The sequence below is a fragment of the Microtus pennsylvanicus genome, chromosome 20 (genome assembly GCF_037038515.1).
Source record: "Microtus pennsylvanicus isolate mMicPen1 chromosome 20, mMicPen1.hap1, whole genome shotgun sequence".
NCBI lineage: Eukaryota > Metazoa > Chordata > Mammalia > Rodentia > Cricetidae > Microtus > Microtus pennsylvanicus.
In genome coordinates, this window is record NC_134598.1 from 25,582,019 (window position 1) to 25,600,285 (window position 18,267).

An 18,267-nucleotide genomic window follows, 5' to 3' on the forward strand; every position below is an offset into this window, starting at 1 on the left:
CGCCCCCATTCAGTAGGAAGCAGTTTGGAGAGAAAAAACTGTGCCCATGTTCCCAAATATGGTTTATAAAACGTTCTTTTACATTTAAAGGGGGATATGATATAGACATGAATAATTTGCATTAATATAGATTTTGCTTTATTGATAGAGATTAACGGTCAATTTTGTTATATGTATAAATGTTTTTGATGTAACTTTTACTTGATAACTGTTTTGTTATATGTAATTTTGCTATGTTAAAGTTAAAGCCTTTTTTTGTTTAAACCGAAAAAGGGGAAATGATGGAGGAAGGTCATTGGTTAAATTAAAAGAAACTGCTTGGCTCTCATTGGTTAGGAGATAGGTGGGAGGAGTAAACAGAACAAAACGCTGGGAGGAAGAGGAAGTGAGGTCAGACTCGACAGCTCTCCGCTGGGGAGCAGACGCTTCAGAGAGAGACGCCATGCCCCGCTCCCGGGCAGACAAACGTGATGAAGCTCCGACCCAGGATGGACTTAGGCTAGAATCTTCCCGGTAAGACCGGTGCTATACAGATGATAAGAAATGGGCTAGTCCAGGTGCGAGAGTTAGCCTAGAAGAGGCCAGGTAGAAATGAGCCAAGCAGTGATTAAAAGAATACAGTGTCTGTGTAATTATTTCGGGGCATAAGCTAGCCAGGCAGGCAGCTGGGGTTTTGGGGACGCAGCCCCGCCGCTCCATATTACTACAACTTGCTTCTTTTTTATGTGTATTAGCAAAATTTATGGAAATAAATATGATATGTATTAATCCTAAGGAATCGAGGAGAAAAACTGCAGACCCAAATTATCATGGCTAAATTAATTAAAGCAAGGAATTAACTAAAGCAAGTTTTTTTTTAATTTGTGTGCATGGGTTGCTTTCCCTTTAAGGCGGGGTTCAAGAGGTCAGCCTTGGATGTGAGGAAGACAAGGGTTTTAGAGCTCAGGGATTGGGGGTTTCCAAATGGGAGATTTGGTGAGCAAATAGGCCGTGTTATAGAAACAGAACATAAGCATTCCAAGTCAGTTATAAGGACCTCCTGAATCTGCAAAGTGGCCATAACAACCATAACAGAAGAGGGGTCATAAGATGGTCATAACAACTTTTCAAAACAGACGTGGTTGCTATCTCCTGGAGCAGGAAGTAGCAAACCAAGTATAGTTAAGGTAACAGGTGGGACATAGCCCAATCCTTGAGAAATAGATTTAATTATAAACGAGAATGAATATGGTTTGTTTTTATTATAAGATAACATTCAATCCTAAAATGGAGGCAGGCTGGCTTTTCAAATGCCCAACCTATAAGGAGTAGGGTGGAGTTGGGTTTGTGTTATAGGATCTAATCAGTCTCCCCTGAACTGCACAGATAAACATATAAGGAAATATATTCAGACTCTAAAAACGCACACATGCGCACACATCATAATGACATCCTTGCTTTCCATCTTATGTCTCTATGTGGTCTTCCTTCTTTGTTGACGTCACTCTGAATCGAGTGTCTGAATAGCTCTGGGGTTGGTTCTGTCCTCTCGTTTCTTCTCTATTCACTATTTCTTCTTTGTTGTTGGCAGAAATTATCGTGAACTAGGAACATCCCAGCTAGAAATTCAGCAGGGAAGCTGAGGGCTCCCCAGGTTTCCTCCTGCAGAATCAAACTCTCTGGTGAGTAACAATTACAGCCTTCTGATTATTTGAAAGTCCCACGTGGCTACCTATATGCACTACAACCTAAGTTAGTGCTCTTGTCTTCCATGACCAGACTTATGTTTCCTTTGGTATCTCTTTAAATATAAAAAGGGGGGATGTATCCGTCTTCTTGCCCTGAATTGCTTTAACTCTCGACTTGTCATGTCTAGAGACATCCAAGAGGAGGGTCTCGACTGAGGAATTGCCTAGATCAGTTGGCCCGTGGATATGTCTGTGGGGGTGGGGAGTGTCTAATGTTAACTGATGTTGGAGGGGTCAGGCTACTATAGGCAGTACCAACCCCAGGCAGGTGATTCTGAAATGCATAAAAAAAGAAAACTAGGTGGGTTTGGGCCCGGTTAAATAAAAGTCCTTCTCCATAGTTTGTGCTATACCTCCTCAGCTGTGAAGTGAGTTGCTTGGTCAGAAGAGATGCTGTATAAAAAGCAAACAGACATGCCTTTAAGTGTCTGCCTTGATTTCCCTCAGTGGTCAATTCGGTCTGGATTTCTAAGCTGAAATACACAGGTTTATCTGGTTCACCAACAAATCAAACAATGTATAACACAAAAGTGCATCTCAAATCTATCCCTTCCATCCATCCTTCCACAGTGCCATCACCATACCTAAACCAATCAATCTTCTAAGAGGATAGCAAGAGTCCGCTCCTTCTTTCTCCTTGCTTCTACTTCTCCTCCTCTCTAGTTCAGTTTTTTTGCCCTAAGGACTTGATCTTTTTAGCATCTTTTGCCTTGTCTCCATTAACGTTCCGTGTCCTTCCCTCTACTAGAGATATCCTTATCCCTCTTCTGTTCCTGCAATAGGCAGAGTCACCTCCTCTCAGATCTTTGCATCTGTTCTTTTCCTGCCCAGAATGCTCTTTCCCAGGCTCTTCACGTTTTTTCAGCTCTTGCTTACAGCAGCCTCCTTTGAAAGCGGCCTTTCTTCACCACATTCTTTAGGTATCTTAGGCTGCTATCAAGAAATAACCATCAGCCAAGATGCTTACAAACAGCAAGGATTTATTACTCACAGCTGGGAAGTTCAAGATCAAGGCACCAGCAGATTTGGCGTGTGGTGAACACTCCGTTCTTGTTTCTCAGACAGTGTCTTCTCAATACGTCCTCACTGGGGAAACAGAATGCGAGCTTTCGCCAGGGTCTCTGTTATAAAACTACTAATGGCACTAATGAAGGCCAAGTATCACGTCTCCATCATCTCACTAGGCCCTGACCTCTGATAGTATCACAACAGGGGCCGGTTTCGACAGGTGAATATTCAGAGTATGGGGCCCATCTAATTCATCCCTTCTTTAGCTCTCTTAACTTTCATTCTCTGTAAAGAATGTAAGCTCTATGAACACATGGACCTTAACTGTTTTGTGTGTAACTAAATTGCTACAACACGGGCACTGAAAAAAAATCTTCGTGGAAGACTGAAGATTCCTATCTATTCCTATTTCTTCCATGGGACTTGCTGTTATTTTCCCAGTTCCTTCACGCTGATGCGGTGTTTCCTTCTCTAATCATTATCTCTCCCTCTAGAACGTAATCACTAAGATGCCGTGGGTGCCTCACTCTGTCTGCAGGGTCTGATTCAATGCCTTGCACTGAGCTGACACGTGCGTGTTGAAAGAACTGTTGAACCAGCGATCATCAGTAATTGCTTCCTGAATTTAAGCACAGACCATGACTAAAAGTGTTTTCTTCTTGATTCCCGGGCTTGAAAAGAAAAGAAAAAAAAAAACCAATCACGCTAATTACATTGTAAAAGGGGTACTGATGTCTTGGTCAACATCTGCCTGTAAGTAATGCGTAGTTAAAATATTCATCATTGAGGCAGCAATCGACAATGGTAGGGTACAGTTCTGTCAAAAGGCGTGCGGTCACTACTTTGGTAGTGATAGCTGGATCTTCTTGACCTCCGCATTGCCACAGGAGTCCCATCCACTCCAGTCTCACTGTCTGCCCTACACATCTCAATTCCCCTATTTCCCTCCCCTTCCTATCCAGTCACACTTCAACATCAATATCCAACTTAGAGCCACCCTCCCCACCTTGCTCTTCTGTCGTCCTAATTTTCAAAAAATTATATTGACAACACATACTACATCTACTAGTGAACAAACGCATGCACGTTACGCATCTCTGTCTCTTGCTTTTAAATTTGTCTATCTTTTCCCTCCTTAGGCATAGATGCTCTCAAATTCTGGGCCACTGGTTTAACTTATTAGCTTATTAACTCCCATGTCATGAACACATAGTATCAATAAATGTAGTTGAAAGTAGTGAAGACGGTGGTCCAATGATACGTAAGATTGGTCTATGGCCTTTCTTACAGTGAAGCAGGTTGTGATGAGGCCAAAACAGTTCCCACCTACATGTTTATGTTGTCTCCATTCCATTCTCTCAAACACATCTGAATCAATTCCCTCATCTTGGCTCTGCAACATACGTATGAATAATTTATTAATTTTATATGGAGGCAAAAATCAGATTAAGCCATTACAGTATGAGCAACAGCTGACAATGGGCATTAAAGGAAAACAGGCAGCTTTTTCTCCTGACTCTTAAGCACACAAGCTTTCTGTGGCACTTGGCGTTTATTTTCAATCTTGCGTTGATTCAAAATATAGCCACTGCACTTTATTGCCAATACAATAATTCCAAAAGACCCACTAAAAAGCAAAGGTTATGTTCAGTTCAAACACGAAGCGAAAGAAACTAAGGATGTAATTTTTGTGGGATAAAACTGCAATAAAACAAAAACAATATGGCTAGGGCAAAATGGGCGTTTCTTATTTTATTAATCAAAATAAAAATTGACTTGAAATACTTTTGGAAAGAAATCTGATTATATTAGGAAAAAAGTCATTTAAAATCCTCATAAACTCTCATTCTAGACTGTATATTATAATAATAATAATGTAAGAAACAAGTTCATGTGCAATACTTAGTATCGATAATACAGCATTGTTTGCAAAAATGTTTAAAATTCTAAAGGATAAATAGACAAAAATGAGTGACTCAGCAATTTGACATAATTCAAAGACTTACAATGGCAATACAAGCCTATACAAATTAATTTGAGCGGCATAAATGTTTTTATCTTATGCTGTTAATTTTTAACAAGCTATAAAGTCATGTTTTCATAATCTCATGCTTTTAAAAGTATTCATAGAAATTAAATAAAATGACATTCAAATGCAAATGGTATTTTTTGTGACATGATTGGGTTTTTTTCAATTATATAACAAAACATAAAATAATTCTCATCTTTATCAATACAGAATGATCTATGGCTTGCTTTAACAATACAACCTCCCAAGCTGGGCAGTGGTGCAATGTACTTTTACTCCCAGCACTCAGGAGGCAGAGGATGGATCGTTGAGTTAAATGCCAGCCTGGTTTACAGAGTGAGTTCCAGGACCGACAAGATTACCCAGAGAAATCCTGTTTCAAAACACCAAAACCAAAACAAACAAGCAAAAAAGTCCAAAAAAAATAACAGCAATGACAAAAAATTAATAATACAACTCTTCAATAGCGCCTCTGCTACAATTTACAAGAAGGTTTGTAGATAAAGTAAAGTTTGGTCAGTGGGGATATATGCCTTTAATTCCAGGATTTGGGAGGCAGAGACAGGAAGATCTTGGTGAGTTTGAGGCCAGCTGGGTCTACAGAGTGAGTTCCAGCACAGCCAAAGCTACACAGAAAAACTCTGTCCCAAAACAAACAAACAAAACAAAAACAAAAAGAAGAAAATTTTAATTTTCCTTTTATCTGAGAAATTTAATTGCTCATTGAAACTATATTAATTTCCACAAGAAAATATGGATCAAATTATGGAGCTAATATATAAATCTAATTAGTGACATACAAGACCTAGGGACACAAAGAAGGCAGGACAGAGATGATCACACTAAAAAGGAAGGCAAGTGTCCATCTCCCCCGTGACCCTCACAAAAATGTTTTTCAAAATAGATAATATTCATTCTGTGCTTTCGATTTTTCCTTGCACCTGTTTCTATGTTCGTTGGAGTCCAGGTTAGCCCTCCCACACTACACTTTTTCTAGTTCATTTGGTAACTTTCCACTGCTCTGAAGGGTTGGTGTCTCTTAGAGTAGACTCTCTAAAGTTTACTGAGCTGAATTTGCCAAGCTCAGTTCAGTACTTCAATAATGTTTGAATGAACTGAATAATGTTTGAAAGCAGATCCTGATGATAAAATAAAATAAAATAAAATAAAATAAAATAAAATAAAAAGATGCCCAGGGAAGACAGATGTGTGAAATAGTCCCAGTTTAGGTTAGACTTAGTAAGCATGAGTCATAGCCTTGATGGCTTAGGCAGGAAGGCACCATGGAGTCTGACCATCCAGAACTGTCTGGTGTCTGGAGAATCATAAACCAGAGGAGGCTGTGGATCCTCAACTCCATAACTCAAGCCGTTATGGAAGCCCCAGGAGGGGCCAAGGGGTAAGGTGGTGGGGAGCACCTACTGAGTTCAGGGCAGAATCGAAGGAGCCTGAATATTTCAAAGCTGCTGCAGCCCGTGAAAGAAACTCATCCTGTCTGTCCAGGACTACTCCTGGGATTTGAAAAGCCAAAGCAATTGGTTAGAAATGGAAATATAAGAACAGAATAAGGGCCTGGAGAGATGGCGCAATGGTTAAGGGCACTGGTTGCTCTTCCACAAGATCTGTGTTTGGTTCTCAGCACCCACAAAACAGCTCACAACCATCTGTAACTCCAGCCCCAAGGGAGCCAACACCCTCATCTGGCTGCAGAGAACTGGCAGAGGAAAAGTCACTGCAATTGGAGAAAAGAGAGATGCTAATCGATGCCACAGATCGCTGAAATTTAGGACACTTGAAAAGTTTCTTCCTTCCTTCCTTCCTTCCTTCCTTCTTTCCTTCCTTCCTTCCTTCCTTCCTTCCTTCCTTCCTTCCTTCCTTCCTTCCTTCCTTCTTTCTTTCTTTCTTTCTTTCTTTCTTTCTTTCTGATTTTCTCAAGTTTCCTTATGCCATACGCCATTCCTTGCACAAATGAAGGAAGGATTTGCATCTGAAATCCGTGTTCATTTTCACCACGTTTATTATCTAGAATACTTACTTCAAGAGGTGATTGGACAATGACAATCCGTGTTCACTTTGCTTTGATTCCAGGCCCAATGAACTGGGATCATGTAGATGGCATCCAGGGACCAGTGTTTTAACATTATCATGGGGGTGGTTCGTCTGTGTACCCTGCCTTTGTGAACCAGTGGTCCGAGGGCAGCATAGCCGAAGAACATTAATTTAGCACTGTCATTGAGGTTAGGGGTTCTGGGCATACTGCGTTTGTGAACCAGTGGTCTGGAGTGTAGCATTTGCCTATCTCTGCAGAACCGAAGCCACTCTGCGTGCATCAACAGCTGGGGTTGAGCTCCCACGTTCTCTGCAGCATTCCGCACCCACGCCGTCCACCTGGAGACATTACTCAGTAATTCGGTTAGTGGGTTCTCGGTAGATAGAGATAACTCAACTGGCCCATTAAAACACTTTGTCCTCTTTAAGGAATAAAGTCTTAAGTTTGGGTTTGGGCTTTTTGCTTTTGATCTTGATACTGTTTCTCCCAGTGCATCCTTTTTCTCCAGCATTTTGTTGACACAAATCCACTTTGCCGTTTGACTATTTTTTTCCACTTAAAATATTCATAACGGACACCAAAGCCAGCCTGGTGCACAGACTAAGTATTACGGTAAAACAGTGAGGAGTCCCCCAGTTCTGTGAAACCTGCCTCGTGGGGAGGCTGGGGAAGACTGTTTAATAACTTGATTCTCACACGCATACACACAGTGCCTTTGTTTGGGACCTATTAGACCTCATACAAAGCTCGGGGTGATTAAAAGAGAAAAATTACATTTCTTTCTAACAGTTATGTGAATTCATTAAAAGGTGTATAATTCCTGCTTGGAAAAAAATGATTTAAATTTATATTTTTAAGAGGGTCATTAAAAAGCGTGAAACCATTCTTACTGGGAGAAAGCTTTAGGGAGACCGTTAGGGGATATATATATATATATATATATATATATATATATATATATATATCCACAAGGTTTTCCTTTCTTCTTTACTCAAATGTAGATATTCGCTTGAAGATTAAAGCCCTTTCTGAAATGGTATAGGGAGAACTAAGGGGCTATATTAAAATCACGCATTGAGTTTTGCTTCCATAGTATTAGGGGTTATTTTCTTACATTGCTGCTCTCTAGCAAGATCAGAGACAAGGTTATATATTCTCCAATGGAACCGGTTAGCAGCAGTATCCCGTGTGTGATATTAATGAGGACAAGGTCAGGGTTCAGCTCCAAAATAAGCTGGTTCCTGAGACAAGAGTGACGGCAGTACAAAGCATGGCAGTCCCCTGGGGATTTCCATTTTGTTTTTGTTTTTATTTTTGTTTGTCCAATGTAATTTTTCATACCTTATTAACTCCCCGCCCAACTCCACATCCTTCAGAATTTCTGAAAGCAGAGCAAGGATCTTTTGCTCTTGAAGAAATTCCTAGGCAATTAATAAACCACCACCGATTTTAGAGCTAGTAACCTCAAAGGAGCCAGCTCAAGCAAGAATTGAACCCAGTAGGATTATCTGTGATCTCTAAACCACAAAACTGTCAATGGTACAGTGTATGCATTGAGAGCCATTCAAGTCTCCAGGGAGTTTGTCCTCCTGGTCCTAGGCATGGGAATTCTTTGGAGAAGGCACGGGTTCAAAAATAGCTCAAATCTCAATGACAAACAGAAGTAGCCCTCTACATCAATCTTTCCATATACACTTCACTGAACCATTTCCTATCGACCACCAGAGCTAACTTCCCCACGTAGAGACACAAGCAAGAAGCCTTCTTGTTCCCTGGACACTGTATGGCTACATTCCACTCTCAAATATTCTATCCTAAGTAGAATGACCATAGCCAAACTTAAACGTTTTCTCTAAAGTTAGAAGTCTACAGTGGCCTCCTTTCTAGCAAGAGTTGGTTGAACAGAACTAACGGCCCAGTACAATGGTGTAGTGAACACTTCCTTAAATACGAACATCAGACTCCTTCCTACTGTCATCCTGCATGGCAAACGCGGTCAATGAGATCTGCCTTTGCAAATTTTGACAGCAGCGATGGGCATTTATCCTCCATCCTGTTATGATTTTAGATTTTCTTTTTCAATATGGGCTTTACCTCATTGCCGCTTGTTGCAAATATGCTGTCTAAATGGAATGGGCCCAGGAGAGAAAACTGGTGAAAGATACCCATAGTTTACAAGTTGCCAGGCAACACAGGAGTCAGCCCCGGTGGCTCTAACTGGAGCTAATGCTTCTTCAAGTTCATGATGCTGTAAAAGGAACCCCACAAACCAATTTTACCACTTGGAGTATATTCAATAAGTTCCATGAGATATTCAAAACTTTATTATAAGTGGACTTTGCGGTGAATGACTTCACTCAGCTGTAAGCTAGGATATGATTTCTGAGGACAATGAAAGTAAACTAGTCTTGGGTTGGGGATATAGCACAGTGACAGAGACTTGATGCTTAGCATTTATGAAGCCCTAGGTTCAATTCCAGCATCAACAAAGGAAAGAAAATAATAATAAGCTAAGCTAAACAATGCCCCATGTATGAAATGCATACATCTGTTTTCATCCTAGCATGAGTTCATTAGAACCTAAGTCTATGCTATGTTAAATATCATCTGTGCTTCTGAACCAATGTCATTTGCTAGTGAATATTAACATTAAAGGGGTTTCTGCTCTGTTATTAAAGCAAAATGATGGCATAAAAATAACCTCTTTCCTGAATTCGGCATGGTCCTTGACTACAAAGAGGCTACAAAGAGAGAGGATGGGTTGCTGTCATTCGGAGCCAGTCAGTCAAATGGTTTTTACAAAGGAGAGGAAACTGTGGGCAGATGAAAGTTCCTGGCTATAAAGCAGATGTTACTACAGTTCACTGTGGTTATATTATGTGTGCCCAAAGGATAAAGAATTCAGGTGTGAGGTGAAGTGGCAAGAGTTGCAAATTAAATAAGCTCTGGGTTTGGGGTTTTTCCTTTAGTGTGCTGCTGCAACTTGCCCATGGCTTCGGGGAACATCGTGATTAAGCTGGAACGAAGCTCTCATGCCTCGTGTTTAATGTAGCAGAGGCGAGGTTATTAAATATTTCTTGGCAATTAATTGCCTGTGCTACGCCCTTTTTTCACAGCTTCGGTTTCGGGTGTGCAGGAGACTAGAAAAACATTTAATTGCCCCTAATTTGTTGCTGTAGTTTAATCATATGCCCAAGCATTGTGCTGAAGTCTGTAACGCGAGTGTAGAATTTGTAAGGGGCTTCACAGTGACATTAGCCCAAGGAAGAATTTGTTTTCACTTTTGTGCAATCATCAGACCTGATCTTTGAGCCACCACTTTCTTTGAAATTAATGAAATTACAAGAAGCTGCCAGTTTTGTAGCAAACTTGGTGCTGTTTGGAAAGAAAAGCGGTTCCTATTGTCCTTTCATAGTCCGGTGTGGCCTCGCTGACCTGTTGCCCAAGATCCTGAGAAATTCCTTCCTTGATGGAAGCTGAAAGAGGGAATGAAGGTAATCTTCTCATCTCTCCTATCACTGTGCCACCTGCAGTCCCCTGAGATCAGATTGTTCCTTCTAATCTGCCTGACTTCCTGTTCTCTAGACCTTTAATTTAACCAGTGTGCTCAAAAACTCTTGCCTCTTTGGCTTCAAGACAATCTTCTTGTCTTCAACAAAAACAATGTTTTTTTCAGACCCTTTCTGATTTTTCTCTTTAGTACTTACTATTAAAATTAAATTATTATGCATTTAGTGTCAACCAGTCCTTGTCTGTCTTCTGTCACTAGAAAATCCATAAGACCAAAAAGCATGCTTATCTCTCTTATATACCCTTAAATACTCATCATCTAGTCCAGAGCCTAACGGGAAATAATATATGCCTAGTATATATTGAAGGGATGAGTTGGTGGGTGGATAGAGGGAAGGATTGGATGGATGGATGGATGGATGGATGGATGGATGGATGGATGGATGGATGGGTGTGTGGGTAGGTGGATGGATGGATGGATGGATGGATGGATGGATGGATGGATGGATGGATGGGTGTGTGGGTAGGTGGATGGATGGATGGATGGGTGGGTGTGTGGGTAGGTGGATGGATGGATGGATGGATGGATGGATGGATGGATGGATGGATGGGTGTGTGGGTAGGTGGATGGATGGATGGATGGATGGATGGATGGATGGATGGCTAGACAAACTGACTAGGTAGACAAATGGGTGCGTGGGTGGGTGAGTGGGTGGGTGGACAGGTGGATGTAAGGATGGACAGATGTATGAATGAATGTATGAGTGGATGGATGAATGGATAAACTGATAGATGGACAGACTGACTAGACGAACAAATGTGTGTGTGGGTGGGTGAATTGATGGATGGGTGTGTGAGTAGGTGGATGGATGGATGGATGGATGGATGGATGGATGGATGGATGGATGTGTGGGTAGGTGGATGGATGGATGGATGGATGGATGGATGGATGGATGGATGGGTGTGTGGGTAGGTGGATGGATGGATGGATGGATGGATGGATGGATGGATGGATGTGTGGGTAGGTGGATGGATGGATGGATGGATGGATGGATGGATGGATGGATGGATAGATGGATACCTGATATTTCCAGGGTTCTATTATAGATTGGTTCAAATGCAGAATACTACTTTGTATGCCACCCAAAATACATAGCACATTCTGAAAGTTTCCTAAGGGTTTTATGCAAAGTTGTGAGGTTTATTTATGCAAAAAGAATGAGTTAAAGTAGTAGAATATTTAAGAAAATCTAAGATGATAGTATATACTATAATAGCTAGTCATAGTTGACCAAAAGGAGGGAAATAACGGAATAAGAAAAATGGATAAGACTGTTAATGCTGGGGTCTCGCTTGATGACACTGCTCTCGAATAATTGACAAAATGAATAAAAAAGACAGTTCAGCTAGGCAATGGCAGTGCACACATTTAATCCCTTTAATTCCATCACTAAGAAGGCAGAGGCAGGTGGATCTCTGAATTCTAGACCAGTCTGCTTTCATTAAAACTGAGTGAGTTTTAGGACAGACAGGATTAAACAGTGAAACCCTGTCTTGAAAATTAACACCAACAAAAGAGAAAGAAAGAAAGAAAGAAAGAGAGAGAGAGAGAGAGAGAGAGAGAGAGAGAGAGAAAGAAAGAAAGAAAGAAAGAAAGAAAGAAAGAAAGAAAGAAAGAAAAAGAAACAAAGAAAAATACATCTCAGGGGTTTCCAAATTAAAATCTATCTTCTAAGAGGGAGGGGGAGAGGGGTGGGGGGAAGGGGAGTGGGGTGGGAGGAGGGGGAGAAGAGTGGGAGGAGGGGGAGAAGAGTGGGAGGAGGGGGAGGGAAATGGGAGGCTGGGAGGAGGTGGAAATTTGTTTTTTTCTTTCTTTATTGTCCTTTTATCAATAAAAAAAAATCAAAAAAATCTATCTTCTACTCAGCTACTCCTTCAAGTTCAATTAATGAAAAATGAACCAAGAATAAGAAAAGTATAATAATAATGAACATATTAAATCAAAATCTTCAACAGAATATAAATAGAAATATAAATGCAGATGTTGTAAGATGGTAGAAGATCCTTCAAATTAGGGTCAAATTTCATTTCTTCTCCATAAGAACACTATCAACAACACAATGCCTACATTTAATATTTTTATAATGTAAATTAATTTTTCAACAATTTTCATACCTCACTTTAATTTTTTTGTTTTACATTATTAGTACTGGGGGGGCAGTTGTATGCATACTGTAGGGCAAAACGGTGAGTCAAAGAAACCCCCACTGATGGGGAAACCAAAGCCAAAGAAACCTACCCTGACTCTGAAACCAGAGTCAGTGAAAGAAACACTTTGGCCCTGAAATCAGAAGCAAAGAAACACACCCTGACCATGAAACCTGAGCCAAAGAAATAGACTTTGGCTCTGGAACCAGAGTCAGTGAAGGAAACACACCCTGACCCTGAAAACTAGAGTCTAAGGGCTAAAAGGGACCAGTAAAAGAAACACACATTGACCCTGAAACCAGAGATAAATCTGCTGCTTACTAACTGAACACAAAACTAAACAATCCCTGAACAGAAAAGCCAACCAATATCTGAACACAAAATCTAAACAATCTGAACTTGTCCAAGCTCAAGGAGATTGAAATCTGAACAATCTCCCCCAAAAATCTTCTCCCCAGAAAAACTCCAACCCTAAGATGCCCTATGCAATTCCCTCTGCCTGTTCAGTTAGCAGCTGTCCTCCACTCTGGGGGAGGCAGCCAATCTCCTGGATTCCTCCTTCCCAAATAAACCTCTTGAAACAAGAATTTTGGTTGAAGATTTTCTTTTGCAGAATCTCTACTTGGCAGCTCTCCTGGTGGGGTGAGGACAGCCCAGAAGACCGGATCTGAGGATAAGCAGATACCTCTGCTGGGAAACTGCCTTTGAGAGGTAGAGCAGAACTCAGCTGTAACAGTTCTCTCTCTCTCTCTCTCTCTCTCTCTCTCTCTCTCTCTCTCTCTCTCTCTCTCTCTTTCTCTCTCTCTCTCTGAGGAGCAGGTTTGCCACATCCTTTCAGGAGACTGTCCTCCATCAGACCGCAGCTTTAGGTATAGCCTAAGTTCCCAACAAGTCAGGATACCTTTCTCCTCATAGCTTCAGGTATAGCCTGACTTCCTGACCAGTCAGAATGCCCTTCCCTCCAGAGCTGTAACACTTGCAGGTGTAGCCTGATTTCCGGATCAGTCAGGATACCTTTCCCTCCATAGCTGTAACACTTCAACGTTTAGCATGTGTGTGGCCATCACTGAACAGCTTGCAGAAGTTGGTTCTCACCTCTCACAGGTTGCCAGTCTCATTGACAAGTGTTTACTCCCTAAGTCATCTCATTGCCCCCTATTGGCTACTTTTACAGAAGGCTAAAGCTCATATAAGCTTGTTTATTTGCTCCAAGTTTTACTGTGATAAATATGTGATTCGTGCCCAAAGCCCAGCTGCTTCTAATATCCCACAGGGCAAATGTGCACCATTTCAGTTTTGGTTGATCAGTAGCAGATGTTCAATATCAATGTTGATAAGCACTCATCCTCCTGTATCATCTACAGGGATGGATGGAAAGTACCCATGAATGTAGCCATGGGTACTAGGAAAACAGGAGCAGAAGTCAGCAAGAAGATCTTGTCCTTTTCCCTCTCTGTAGGTCTTCCCACATTCTAAGAGTTTCTAGGCAGTTTCCTAAGCCTTTTCCTAGTTGGGAGGTAAAAATTACAATATGAAGACTTCTTAAGACCTTATTATATACGGTACCTTTGGTAGTGTATTTCTATCTAAACAGATGCAGATGTTTTCAAGTATAAAGCAAAGTCTTGGAATTCTCTTGGTTTTTAATGCTTAAAAGGGACTATATATTTAGAATAAGTAACAGAGTAGAAATGTCATTATGTAATTTAAATAATCTGTCTTCAGTTTACCTATCTCCACCACTGTATTTTAACATAATGGCACGCTTCTGACCAAACTTCTCTCATGTTCTTCAATGTTTCAGAGACTTACACATACATAATCTTGAGTTTAGTATCTTTTTTAAAAAAAAAATTGATCTACCTTTCTGGAAGTTATCCATCTCAAGCCACACCTCCTATTTCTCACCCAATAATACATAACATTTCCTGGTGTGAAATCTAATGGTACGACTAAGGAGCTATTAAACCATGCTCTCTCCAATAGAAACACAGTTGTTTCCACTTGTTCACCACTCCTTACATAGCTGTAGTAAACATCCTTATGTATGCATCACATCCATTGTGCGCTAGTGCTTTCGTTTATATACAGTAAGTTATGAGAAGTAGAATTTCAGGATCCCAAAGTGTGAGTGCACCTTAGTGCCCATTGCCAAATTGCTTTCCAAAGAGCTGGAGCAGTTTATGACCCCATCAGCAACGAATGCAAGTGTCATCTCCCTGGATTCTCACCAGGAGGTAGGTGTTTGGCCATTCGTTTTCTTAAATTTGGGGGGTTGAAAAGCAATATGTAGCCAGGTATCGTGGTGAATGCTTTGAATACCAGTACTAGGGAGGCAGAGGCAGGTGGTTCTCTGTGAGTTTGAGGCCAGTCTGGTCTACAAAAAAAAAAGGAAAGAAGAAGAAGAAGGGGGAGGAGGAGGAGGAGGAGGAGGAGGAGGAGGAGGAGGAGGAGGAGGAGGAGGGAAGGAAGGAAGAAAACAAGGAAGGAAGGAAGGAAGGAAGGAAGGAAGGAAGGAAGGAAGGAAGGAAGGAAGGAAACAAGGAAGGAAGGAAGGAAGGAAGGAAGGAAGGAAGGAAGGAAACAAGGAAGGAAGGAAGGAAGGGAGTACTGTTGGGTTGCTACAGTTTTAAATTTACTTCTCCTATGAGTGAATCTCAATGGATCTCCATGTGCATCGATTAGCTGGGCTTCTTCTTTAACCTAAAGTTGTTTTCTTTTAATACACACATTTTTAATTAAAAATAAATAGAATTTTTAAATTGAACATGTTCTTCTTATATTTGAGAGGACTCTTTTAAATCTGTGTATAATAAAAATCCTTCTGTCAATGGAGCGTTTTTTAGACTATCTTGCAGTATCATTTGTATTGGTATATTTTCTTTATTCTCTGCCTTCTTGTAATTCTTTTTTTTTTGTGAGACAGAATCTCACTGTATTGTTCCAGCTGTCCTAGAACTTACTATATAAACTAGGCTGGCCTCAGATCCACAGAGATTCACCTGCCTCCCCCTTATTAAATGAGTATACTACCACACCCAGACATTCCTTACTTTTTTATTTTTTATTCTTAAATGTGTCTCTTTCCCAAACCGCCAGTGTCTAAGTCTTGAGTGTTGAGTTGTCTTCCTCTATGAAACTGCTTTCCTCAAATTTCTCCTAATGTTCTATTTCTTTCTTATAATTTCTGATTTGTTTAGTGTTCTCCTAAGTGGAGAAGTCACTAGAGCCCTATTTGATAAGAAATCTAAAATAAGATATAGAACTGAACCATTAAGGGAACCAAAGCAGAAAAGACTAAAGAGTGGAAGGGGCTCTCAAATCTGGAAGATGTATTAAATATGACTCACTGCAAGTTTCCGCAAGAGGAGCCATAATGAACATTATAAACATAAACAAATTCCCTTATTAATTCCCCCCTCAACCCTATCTCTCTCCCTCCTTTCCTCTCTTTCTCTCTCTTCTTACTCAATTATCCATATTTTTAGTTGTTAATAGTAGTATATTTAATGCCCCACTTTCGGGGTCTGCTACCCTACCCAATTCTCAACACTCCTCCACTTTTTAGGTCCTCTCTCTGTGTGTGCATGCAAATGTGTGTACTGTATGTGAGTGTGCTTTTGTGCATTATGTGAGTGTGTATATGTATGTGTGTGAGTATGTAAGTACATGCATGTTTAGGTCAATCCTAGCAAAGCTCTAGACTTATTCTGTTCTTTCACTGCAGGCTCCAGGGATCGAACAATCCCAGGTTTCCAGGCTTTCATGCCAAGTGTAGAGCCATCTTGTCAACCCCAAAAACTCATCTCTTTATAAGGCACCAACCTCCAGTACTTTGTCATAGCAAAAGAAAACAGACCAAACACTAAGAAACAAATACTTATTCCAAAACTATTTAATTCTAGGAAGCTAATTTAATAAATAAGAAGCCCCAAAGTCTCCCAAAAATGCACCAAAAATGAAACGAATAAATCAGTCCCATCATTAGTCACGGGAAAATTAAAAAGAAAAAAGGGAGAAGAGATAGAGGTTGAAAACCACTCTTTTCATAAAGATGAAGTACTGTTTTAATGACTCAATGTCACTGAGAAATATGAATAGGAAAAAGAAAAGTAAGAGTCCATATTTGCTGTACACAGTGCTGGAAATGGCTTACTAACACACTGAAAGAAAATGGAAGACTTCATCCTTGTCACAGACTGCCACTTCAACAGAACACTCTGTGCACATAACAAGATGATAGATCTCTCCCACTTCTGTCTCCACAGGACCTTCAGGGTTAGACCTCATCTTAAAAGCACCCTGCTTTCTCTTCCTGTTTGCTGGACTCTTGTATTCTGAAACCTCCTCTCTGCTGACAGAAGAATTCATCACAAGCACTGCTCGGTGCCGAGAATCTTGTAGGATTCATGTCTTTGGCAATCAAAGCGCATGACTATAGTCATGCAGACAGGGCGATCAAAACAGCACAACTGGAACAGGTTGCTGTTGCTGACGTGGGTGCTCTCATCTCTGCTCATCAACCCAGACGTGGTCTCTGTTATCGTTCTCAGGATCATGTAGCAACTCATCATTTGTTGGAATCCTGTGTTGTTTCTTCTTCTTTTTCTTGGTTGCTTATGTGGCTTTGTCTTCCTCCTCGGAACTGGAATCAAATAGACCGCATCCTGGTACTGTGTTGTGACTCTTCCAGCATTCTCAACTCCTGAGGAAGACCCTGCCCCATAGAGGATGACTTATCCTTTATCGTGTTGATGGTAGAGTTTAATTCGGCTTCCATTTTTTTTTCAAATTCATCTTCACGAGATGATTCACGTTCCCTAGTAAATATTTCCAGATGAGTTTTCATTTTTGGTCAAGAGTTCCATGTAAAAGCATATCCACTTTTTTAGAACTGCTTGGAGTCAGCTCCTCATCACTCAGCTCTTCCACCTCTTAGGAATCACAGTCTTCCGGGAGCAGGTTCATGGCAGCCTAGGGAGACGTACACAGTACACGGACTTCTGGGTGCCTGTGTAATCGGCAGGTACCTTCCCTAAAGCCAATCATCCTTATTTAATGCTATTCTGTTCCACTACTCTAGCCATAGAATTTGATAGTTAGAGAATTAGGTAAAGGATATACAAAAGCGAATCTGGCTAGTAAGTCCATGACCTTCTAGTCAACTTCTCATCAATCTCTGTTGATTCTTGTCTCATGGGACTGTATATCCCATGTTTCGATTTTTTTTTAATTTATTTATTTATTAAAGAATTCTGTCTCTTCCCCGCCACCGCCTCCCATTTCCCTCCCCCTCCCCCAATTAAGTCCCCCCCCCTCAGCCCGAAAAGCAATCAGGGTTCCCTGTCCTGTGGGAAGTCCAAGGAACCCCCACCTCCATCCAGATCTAGTAAGTTGAGCATCCAAACTGCCTAGGCTCCCACAAAGCCAGTGCGTGCAGTAGGATCAGAAACCCATTGCCATTGTTTTTGAGAGAGCATCTTCAACAAATTGTGCTGGCAAAACTGGATGTCAACCTGTAGAAGAATGTTTCGAGATTTTTATATCTTTGGAGAATCATTAAGCATTGATTCTGAAGAGCTGGTGCTATGGTCCAGCAAGTAAAGCTCCTGCCACACAAACATGAGGACCTAGGTTGGGATTCCCAGTATCCAAATCAAAAAACCAAAAGTGGTGGCACCTATCCATCGTTCCAGTGCTGAGGGGACAAAGACAGGCAGTTCCTTGCAGCCCAT

At 40.9% G+C, this 18,267-nt stretch overlaps 1 pseudogene; it reads right to left on the reverse strand.

Annotated features, from left to right (window-relative positions):
• Positions 1–3,258: 3,258 nt before the first annotated feature.
• Positions 3,259–17,500, reverse strand: LOC142838749 (E2F-associated phosphoprotein-like; annotated as a pseudogene).
• Between the last annotated feature and the right edge of the window lie 767 nt (positions 17,501–18,267).